The sequence below is a fragment of the Scylla paramamosain genome, chromosome 8 (genome assembly GCF_035594125.1).
Source record: "Scylla paramamosain isolate STU-SP2022 chromosome 8, ASM3559412v1, whole genome shotgun sequence".
Lineage (NCBI taxonomy): Eukaryota > Metazoa > Arthropoda > Malacostraca > Decapoda > Portunidae > Scylla > Scylla paramamosain.
This window is the reverse complement of record NC_087158.1, coordinates 11,545,682-11,555,799: the sequence shown is the minus strand read 5'-3', so window position 1 is coordinate 11,555,799 and position 10,118 is coordinate 11,545,682.

The following is a 10,118-nucleotide window of genomic DNA, read 5'->3' as shown; positions in this document are numbered from 1 at the left end:
ATTAAACTAGGGGGGCTAGATAAATACTGATTACTTCATTGTCAAAAGGCAACTCTTCTACTAAGTACTGGATGAGTCTCAAATTAAATGGATGGATAAAAGGAAGTAAGGAAATTTAGGTGGGGAGCATGAGTAATTGCGCTGATAAATATCTTAGCAGTTTCAGGCTGAGTATGTATGTGACCAGGACATACCTAAGTCTCGTCCATGACTTCTCTCTCTCTCTCTCTCTCTCTCTCTCTCTCTCTCTCTCTCTCTCTCTCTCTCTCTCTCTCTCTCTCTCTCATTATTCTTTTCTTATGCGTTCTTACTACTTTCTTCATTTAATATCGCATTTTATCCCGCTATACATTACCATATTGTCACGATCGCCTACTTACGTACCTGCGATCGTACGATCCCGGTTATCTCTCCAAGAAAGTGGACGTTACACTGATCCCGGAAAGTTTTAAAGGTCTGGATTTTTAAAGGCTTCGAGTGCCTACCCGACCTATCCGAAATCGTCAGAATTATCTCTCACTCCACCTTTACCTTGACTCAGCACACCTGGAATTACCTCTAATACCAGATTGATGTTGGGGGAGTAGAAAACACGATTATTCTATGTTACAAGCACATATATTAATACTAATAATAATTCACAAACAACATGAGGTAGTACACGTTACTACATGACGTTCTCGTCACTTCCCACGTCACCAGAACCCGTTTACACCTCCACCAGTCACAGAAATATTTCCCCTCAACCGCAGGAATTTACTCAGACGCCACTACCGCGTCCCCAGACAGTAATTCCCGTATTTCACCTCCTCAAGCCTCACAAGAGATTACCATTATCACCAAAGATTACCCATAACACCATAACATCGTCCCCAAAATCACCAATACACCACAACACCAACTTCCAAGGAATACACCACAACCTCCACTCACAAAATGGCTGCCAGTTTGACCTATGACCCCTCCCAACAGCGTCACCGGCACAACTCAACAACCGAATTTCAGCGGACAAGAGCTCTTGGTACCACAAAAGACTCACTAACCTGATCCTGGATATCAAGGTTATACCGCTACACCACTAATACCTCCACAAACTCACTCCATCACCAATCCACACCAAAATCCTCCCCTGAGAAACGCCACCTTCCTCCCTACTTCACGACCCAAGGCGTTCTGATTTTTCCCCTCCTTGGAATGTGTTGTTGCCCACTCAAGCTCCCCTCGTTTTCAACGTATTTCACCTCAATTGTACTTCCTTCCTTATACATACAAAAATATAGAGAACTTGAATTATGAAGAGGATAATACTACATGATATAAAATGAGTAAATAAGCCTTACACTACTTATAACAATAATAAGGATAATGCCCGAATGGCAGGTAACCGGAACACGGGGACACTAAGAAAACGTGATCCCATTCAAGGTAAACTCGGCCAATAACATGACAATAAATAAATAAATATATATATATATATATATATATATATATATATATATATATATATATATATATATATATATATATATATATATATATATATACTAAATACCATGATAAAGGCATTTACATATGAGTTCTTTAGGTGACTGATGTCATTTTTATTATTAGGTAGATAATAATAATGATAAGAATGATAAGATAATAATAATAATAATAAAAAATAATAATAATAATGATAATAATAATAATAATAATAATAATAATTGTACCAGTCGCATCAGTCATAACAATTATTATTTTATCTATTCATTTCTCATATATTTCATTGTCCAGCATTCCACATGACAGTCTGATCTATTTTTGATCTTTCTCCTTCCTGTCTCTCTCTCAAAGGAATACCACACCTTCCCTACATTCCTACCAGTCCTTAGGGAAAACACCAGCACTGTCTTCCTGTCTTCTTCCCAGGTCATTGGCCAGAAAAATGACACCTGTGATTGGTTCCTTGACCCCATTTATAGGCACCTGATTGGGTATCCTTTCATCTCAGATTCTGAATTCTGATCCATTTCTTTCGCAAAAATAGAGCTTTTACGCATAGCTAGAGATCAGCTCAGAGAGAGCACATCAGATCAGAGACAGAGAGTTTAGAGAAGAGATCGGAGACAGACAGTTCAAAGAGCAGAGATCAGTTCAGTCAGTCTTCAGAGAGAGAGAGAGAATCAGACATCGTCACGTCCATCATAATCTGTCTCAGTATCACTCGTATACATCTCTGTCCATCATTAAATGAAGATGTACTGTACATCTGTCTGCTTGTGTATTCTTTACTCGCACAATCAACCATAATTTAAACCACTACCCACGTGTTCTACGCTAACCAGTACTTCATCAGAGAATCAACGAACCACCATCATCCATCCTGTCACCGTCATCTCCAGTAGCATCAAGTAAGTCAAACAATCTAGTGCAAAGAACCAGTGACTTCTGGATACAAGTGGTGTGCAGTCTCTTCAGAACAATGGTGTGTAACTTTTTTTTTCCGAAACAGTGGTGTGCAGCAGTGTTGTACGATCGAAGAACACACAAACTTCCCGACTCTCTCAAAATCGAGTACATGCTGAGACACACATATCGTGCCACCATCACATAGACGACATCGTGAGTGTATCGCTTTCGACATGGCAAGGCGTGGTCTGATCCTGCCTATTCCTCACCACGTCCAAATCCTGGGTCAGCTCACCTCACCAGTGCCCACTCTGCCCCAATCACCTCTGCTCCCAACCGTGCCGCCACCCTAACCCAGTACATACACACCCTCATGTACTCTCTGCTTCTCCTGCCCTATCTCCCCATTGATACACCAATCAGCCGCCACTGTTCCTGCTCACCCTCTTCGCTTTGCCTGGTCGCCGCCCTACCTCTTCCTTGGTTCATTCCTAAGCTAACCCCACCACCACCCTCTCCCATCCAGGTACCTGCGGTCATAGTCATCTTGAGCCACAGTACATACCTGGTCACCGCGCCTGTCAGCTGTCATCTCCCTGCCGCCTCCCTATCACTGCCCGAACTCGCCAAGGTCATCTCTTCTTGCCTCCACTTGTTCTCCAGTCATCCAGCTGTCACCTTCATCACTGCCAAATTTAAGGATTCCATCTGATTCTGATTATTCTTATCTTTTCCACTCTTCCTTCTTCTTATATTAAGTTATGTTTATCTACCCATCTGTTTGTCTCTCTGTCTGTCTGCCTATCCATCTCTTGTCTGCCTGCCTGTCTGTCTGTCTGTCTGTCTGCCTATCCGTCCCTTGCCTGCCTGTCTGTCTGTCTGTCTGTCTGCCTATCCGTCCCTTGCCTGCCTGTCTGTCTGTCTGTCTGTCTGCCTATCCGTCTCTTGCCTGCCTGTCTGTCTGTTTATCAGTGTATATATTATTCCCTTCTGTCCTTCATTATTATTTATTGCTCTTCTGTGTTATGATATTGCGTGCTATTCTGTGTATCATATAGTTTGCTATTCTGTGTGTTTCATATTTCTGTATACGTTATTCATTGATTCGTCTCTTATGAAAACACGGTCACAGTCAGTACTATCTTCATTACTACCCGCCACAACCTACTGAAAACATCACAACACCATTATTCACCATCACCTTTATTTAGGAATTTCATCAACTTCCTGATTTTTCTGGAGCTGGCACAGAAACCGTCCATCACTTTATTCAGAGGATTGAGAAGGAATGCACCAGACCTTCTGCCACATCTGATAAGGAGAAAATATCCATTTCAAAATCACGTTTCTGTCACGAGCCCTGGAGTCTCGCTGTCCTGTTGCTAAAATCAGATAAATTCACTTCTCTCATTATCTTTGATGACTTCACCACTCACCTCAGTAATCATTTCCAGAGTCATTCAAAGCCTGGAGCCACTCATTCTCTCCTCAAACTCTCAAAATCTATCACACAACACATCTTCTTACTCACTGATCCTTACAAGGCAGAAAACATTGCTTCCTCCCTGAGCTGGGAACTGATCGCTTAACTCGAAGATTCAAATTGGTTTATTGGTGACTCACTGTCAAAGGATGAGTTAAAAAGACTCATAGCTTATCTCTTGTTCACCACCTTCCTTTATGCTCCCAATTTCCAGGTCGCAAGTGACATCGAATTCAACAAAACAGATTACATATATGATGTCTGCAAAGTAATATCTAATAAGCGTCCTCTTCCCAGCTCTGAGTCTGTTCAAATACTTGATGCTCCCACACCTGACTCTTCCATCTCAGCTGCTCACCCGCCTTCTAGTCCTTCTTCACCTTCTCGTGGACATTTTTTACGCTAGACGTGCAGCCGCTTCGCCTAAATATCAGTATACTTGATCGAAATCGAGGTCCAGGAATGTCACCTGCACCCGTTGCAAGCTGCCTGGTCATGTTATCGCGCAGTGTAAGGTTGTTCTTGATAGCTCAGGTAGACACTCATTCAATCCTGATACATTCTGTTCCTTTCACAGAAGGGTAGGTCATTTATTGCAAAATTGCAGGCATTATTTTGCAGTCTCAGGTTGCTCAACAAACATCGTCTGGAAACTTTTCGCACCTATCTCTGGCCATCATAACATCATCATCAATCCTCAAATCATCATCTTCATATGTACCTAAACAGCGTACAAAGCACAAAGTATTCTTCACCCATCATCCTAACTCAGCACTTCCTTCAGTTAACATTAGATATGCTGGATTGTTCAGTGGCATTGTCACAGATGTTACATGTCACTCTGCATCATACAAAGCTTTCTTTGATACGGGTGCTGCTGTTAATCTTATCAAGATGGATGTATTTCGAAGCCTCTCTTCCTCTTCTCAGTATCACATCACTGCATTACCTCCTGATATTAACCTCAATGGTATATCTGGAAAAACTGTCTTACCTCACAATAAAGTACTCTTATCACTGTCTTTATTATCCTAGGAACCAGACATATGTGATTATTTCTACATTGTATCAAATGTATCTTTTAATGCTGATCTTCTCATAGGCTTCAACACCATGTGCAAGTATGACATCAGCTTATTCCCTGTTATCAATGAAATCGCTCAAGGGGATACTTATATTCCTACTGTTCTTCCCTGTGATACTCTTTCTCTTGCTTGTGTGGTAACGTCAGTCGCAACTCTCCCTTCTCCTAGCGACCAAACATTATCTACACAGGATTCTCATGTAATTGTTATCTAGCTTGCTTGTCTCACAGCCTCATTCTCAACCATCTTCCCAGTCTGACCACGGTGTAACCCCTTGTAACCACATTTTGTTAGCAGATCCGGTAACGCTAACTGAATGTGCTTTATATGTTGTAAACGCTAAGGTTAAGTCTGCTGTATTAGTCACTGATGTCCTCAGCTATGCACAATAATCTCCATGTAAAGGTGTTGAGTTAGAATCTGTTCTTACCACAATCGATGACAATGGATTCTGCAAAATTGGGCTGAAAAATGTCACATCTACGCCTGTCAAGTTCAAAGCAGGTATGCTACTCGGCCTTTTCTCTGAAAAGGCTGAAATCTTTGAAGATTTACCTTTTCCTCTATCAATAATATATCTGCATCTGACATGATAACATGTCTTCTCTCCTGCCTATCACTCACTGACGAACCTCTGGGCCACACAGACGTCATCACCCATTCTATCCATCTGACGCCTGGGTATAAGCCATCTTACATCCCCAGCTACAGAGTGCCAAAACAGCCTTAGAATTCTGCTTGATGAAGCTGTGAATCAGGATGTTGTTGACCCTGCCTGTCCTCCTCACAACGGATCTTTGTTACTCGTTCCTAAGAAACAAGGCGATTGGTGTGCTGTAGTCGACTTCAGGAAATTAAATGTATCTACTATTCCTAATCATTATCCAATGCTGAAATTAGGCAGTCTTCTTCAGTCTCTGGGCGATTCAAATGCGGTATTCTCCACCCTGGATTTACATTCAGGATTCTTTCAAGTTGAGCTCAAGGAAAGTTCACGGCCATACACTGCCGTCACTGCTTCCTCTGACTAGTTCATGTTCAAACGCATTGCTCAAGATCTACATAACTCGTCTTTGACGTTTCAAAGATTGATAAACTCTGTTCTCTCAGGTCTCATCGGTAAAAGTGTCTTCTGCTTCCTCAATGATGTTATCATTGCATCAAAAAATCTACAAGAGCATTTTCACACACTGTCTCTCGTTCTGTCACACTTTCAACTGCTGGCCTCATAATCAAACTCAGCAAATGCTCGTTTCTCAAACAGCAAGTCAAATTCCTTGGCCATAAAGTCGACAGAGATGGTATTCACACCTTAGATGACAAGGTAAATGCTGTGAAAATTTTCCCTGTTCCTACTAATATTGATTAGATCAGGCAATTCATCAGTCTTGCTGGATTTTATAGCTAGTTTATAAAAAAGATTCAGTCTTATCGTTCAGCCTCTCACTCAACTGGATTCATTTGGCCTGAGCAAGAACAATATGCCTTTGATCTTTTCAAAACTGTCTTGTGTCAAGCACCAATCCTTGCTTTTCTTAATTTCAAGAAAAATTTAATATTGTACACAGACGCTTCAGACTTTGGACAGTGCTGTTCTAATGCAAAAAGAGTCATTTGGCAAACATCACGTATTATCGTATGCTAGCAGACTCCTCAGTAAGGCAGAACAGAATTATGACGTCACGAAACGTGAAAGTCACGCTGTGATCTGGACATTAAGTCATTTTCATGAACTCATATTAGGGTATAAAATTTAAGTTCACACTGATCATTATGCTGTCACAGAGACCTTCAAAGGCAACAATTTCACAGGTCGATTAGCTCGCTGGCAACTCACGATTCAGGAATTCAATCCTACATTTTCGTATATTCCCGGTAAGGCAAACTCAGTGGCAGATGCATTATCACTCAATGTTGCCGCTATCTCAGCCATCACAGAATCCTGCCATGCCAACTATAGATGAGATCAAGAAACATCAACATTCAGACGTGTTCTGTTCTAGTGTTGCATATTATCTTGAATCTGGTGGCGAGACAAATCTTCCTAAGTTGCAAGTGAGTGCTGGTACATTTTTCGAATGACGTTTCTACCGACAATTCCAGTAGGCATTTATCTCAGCTCGTAATACCTCAGTCACCATGTCCACGACTCACCCCACACAAGACACCCAGGTCGTGACAGATGCCTCGCACAAGCAAAACGATCACACTTCTGGCCGACTATGAGGAAAGATATCTCTCAGCTCTGTTCTCAATGTGCTTCATACCGTCCGTCCATTCACGACAGTTCCTCACTTTCTTACCCCATCACTTTAGCTCCTTGGGATTCAGTCTCTGTTGATTTGCTCAAAACTTTCACTTACAGAGAATGGCGATCAGTATTTTCTGGTTTGCGTGGATAGTTTCACCCGTTTCACCATTCTCGTTGTTTTCAAGGACAAAGCTGCAAATTCTGCTGGCCGCATGATCAACAATGTAATTTGTCCTTATGACTCTCCTCGTGTTCTCTTATCTGACAGTGGCGCCGAATTCAATAATGCTATCTTACAGGAGATTTGTAAGGAATTTCACATCAAGAAATGTAACATCATCCCTCACTCGCCCAGTTCAAACGGCAAAGTCGATCGTTGTAATAAATGTATCCTTGATGTTCTGCGTTACATAACAGAAGCAATGCCACACCTTCCCTACATTCCTGCAAGTCCTTAGGGAAAACACCTGCATTGCCTTCCAGTCTTTCTCCCAGGTCATTAGCCAGAATAATGACACCTGTGATTGGTTCCTTCACCCCACTTACAGGCACCTGATTGGCCATCACTTCATCTCAGATTCTGAATCCTGATCCATTTCTTTCACATAAATAGAGCCTGTATGCATAGCTAGAGATCAGCTAAGAGAGAGTACATCAGATCAGAAACAGAGAGTTCAGAGAAAAGATCGGAGACAGTTCAGAGAGCACAGATCAGTTCAGAGTCAGTCTTTAGAGAGAGAGGGCATCAAACATCATCACGTCCGTCGTAATCTGTCTCGGTATCACGCATGTACATCTTTGTCCATCATTAAATCAAAAAGTACTGTACATCTGTCTGCTTGTGTATCTTTTACTCGCACAATCTACCATAATCTAAACCACTACCCACGTGCTCCACGCTACCAGTAATTCTTCAGAGAATCAACGAGCCACCATCATCTATCCTGCCACCGTCATCTCCAGCAACATCCAGTAAGTCAAAACAATCCAGTACAAAGAACCAGTGACTCCTCGATACAAGTGGTGTGCAAGTTTTTTTTTTTTTTTTAATATGATAATAATGATAATATAATAATAAAAATGATAATAATGATAATAATAATAATAATAATAATAATAATAATAATAATAATAATAATGATAATAACAATAATAGCAAAAATAACAAACAATGCGAAATAATTAGCCAAGTTGCTTCCACTACCACCACCATAACCAATTATTTCGTCAATGTCATAACACTTTCAACGATGGCAGTCATAACTACTGCCATCGTCACTTTATCGTTTCAAGTAGTAAAGCTTCACAAAACAAGACTGAAATAATAGTGATAATATTTCTATATTGTCACAAAACACGAAAAAAAATATATAATAGCCTTAAATGTTAAGAAATTAATGAGTAGCAGGGAAGTGTGGAAACGGAGACAGAGCCGCATTTTCATATGATGGAGGAGGAGGAGGAAAAGGAAGAGGAGGGTGGGAAATGAGGAGGAGAATGAGGAATGAGAAGGAAGAAGGGGAATGAGAAGGAGGAAAAGAAGGGTGAGAACAACAAAAGCAAAACAACAAACGAAATACACACACACAGACACACACACACACACACACACACACACACACACACACACACACACACACATTATCAATTTACCTATTTAAACAGAGAGAGAGAGAGAGAGAGAGAGAGAGAGAGAGAGAGAGAGAGAGAGAGAGAGAGAGAGAGAGAGAGATGGGGGATGAGGGGTGTATGGGAGGGTGGTGTAGAGGGGGATGATGGGTGGAGATCTGATCACGGGAAGGGACAGGTCATAGACCAGATGGGGAAGGTTAGGTGGGCGGAGCCTCAAGGATTAGTTTTTGAGAGTGTGGAACCAATCACAGGAAAACAAAAGCTTTCACCTATGGATAGTTGACAGGTTTCGCTACTGAGTAATTAATGGCGCAGGAGTGGCAAAAAGTTTTTTTTTATGGTGACTGTACCTGATGTAAAATACTGTTGAATGTGTATTGTAAGTAATTATCAATAATAACACTATGTAACACGATTTTTGTATTTGACATGCAAGAGTTATTTTCCAACTCTTTTCACTGCAAAACAATAGAAAATATTTTTTTTAGGATTAAAAGACAACAATTTTTCTTGATTTACGTGAAAACAACAAATCAATTTCACGCATGAGCCCCAAATGTAGTCTCCCATCATGTTTTCATTGAAAGATCGCTGATATCTCTGTTGAAAGTTCATTAGATCTTGGTGGAAACGCTCCCATTGTTCCTCTGAATATGCTCCCATATTCTCCTTGAAATTGTCGAGGTGAGCATCTAGGATATGGACCTTCAAGGAGATTCTGCAGCCCATCTCACCATAGCTTCTCACTAAAGCTTCAACCAGTTCCATATTATCAGCCTTGTTGTTGCCAAGAAAGCCCTGTACTACAGCAATGAAACACTCCCAAGCTTTTTTCTCCTTTTCTTTGAGCTTCTGTAGAAATTCTGAGCACTCCATAATCTTACTTACTTGTAGTCCAAATAAGATACCAGCTTTCACTTTTGCCTCTGAAAGCTTAGGAAAGAAGTCTTGAAGATATCTGAAGGAAGCAGACTCCTTGTCAAGAGCTGTAACAAACTGTTTCATGAGACCCAGTTTGATGTGTAGTGGAGGAAACAAAACCTTTAGAGGATTCACCAATGGTTCATGTTTGATGTTGTGTGCTCCCACTGTTGTGTCAATCCTTAGAGGACAGTGCTTTCTCTGATTATGTGCTGCTCTGTCTCTACTGGCCTAAAAGCAAAGAAAACAGGAATTCTTGGTAAAACCTCCTTGCAGTCCCATCAAGAAAGCCACCATCTTGAAGTCTCCAGTAACTTTCTACCCATACTTGTTGCAGTTCAAAGTTTCCAGTAGA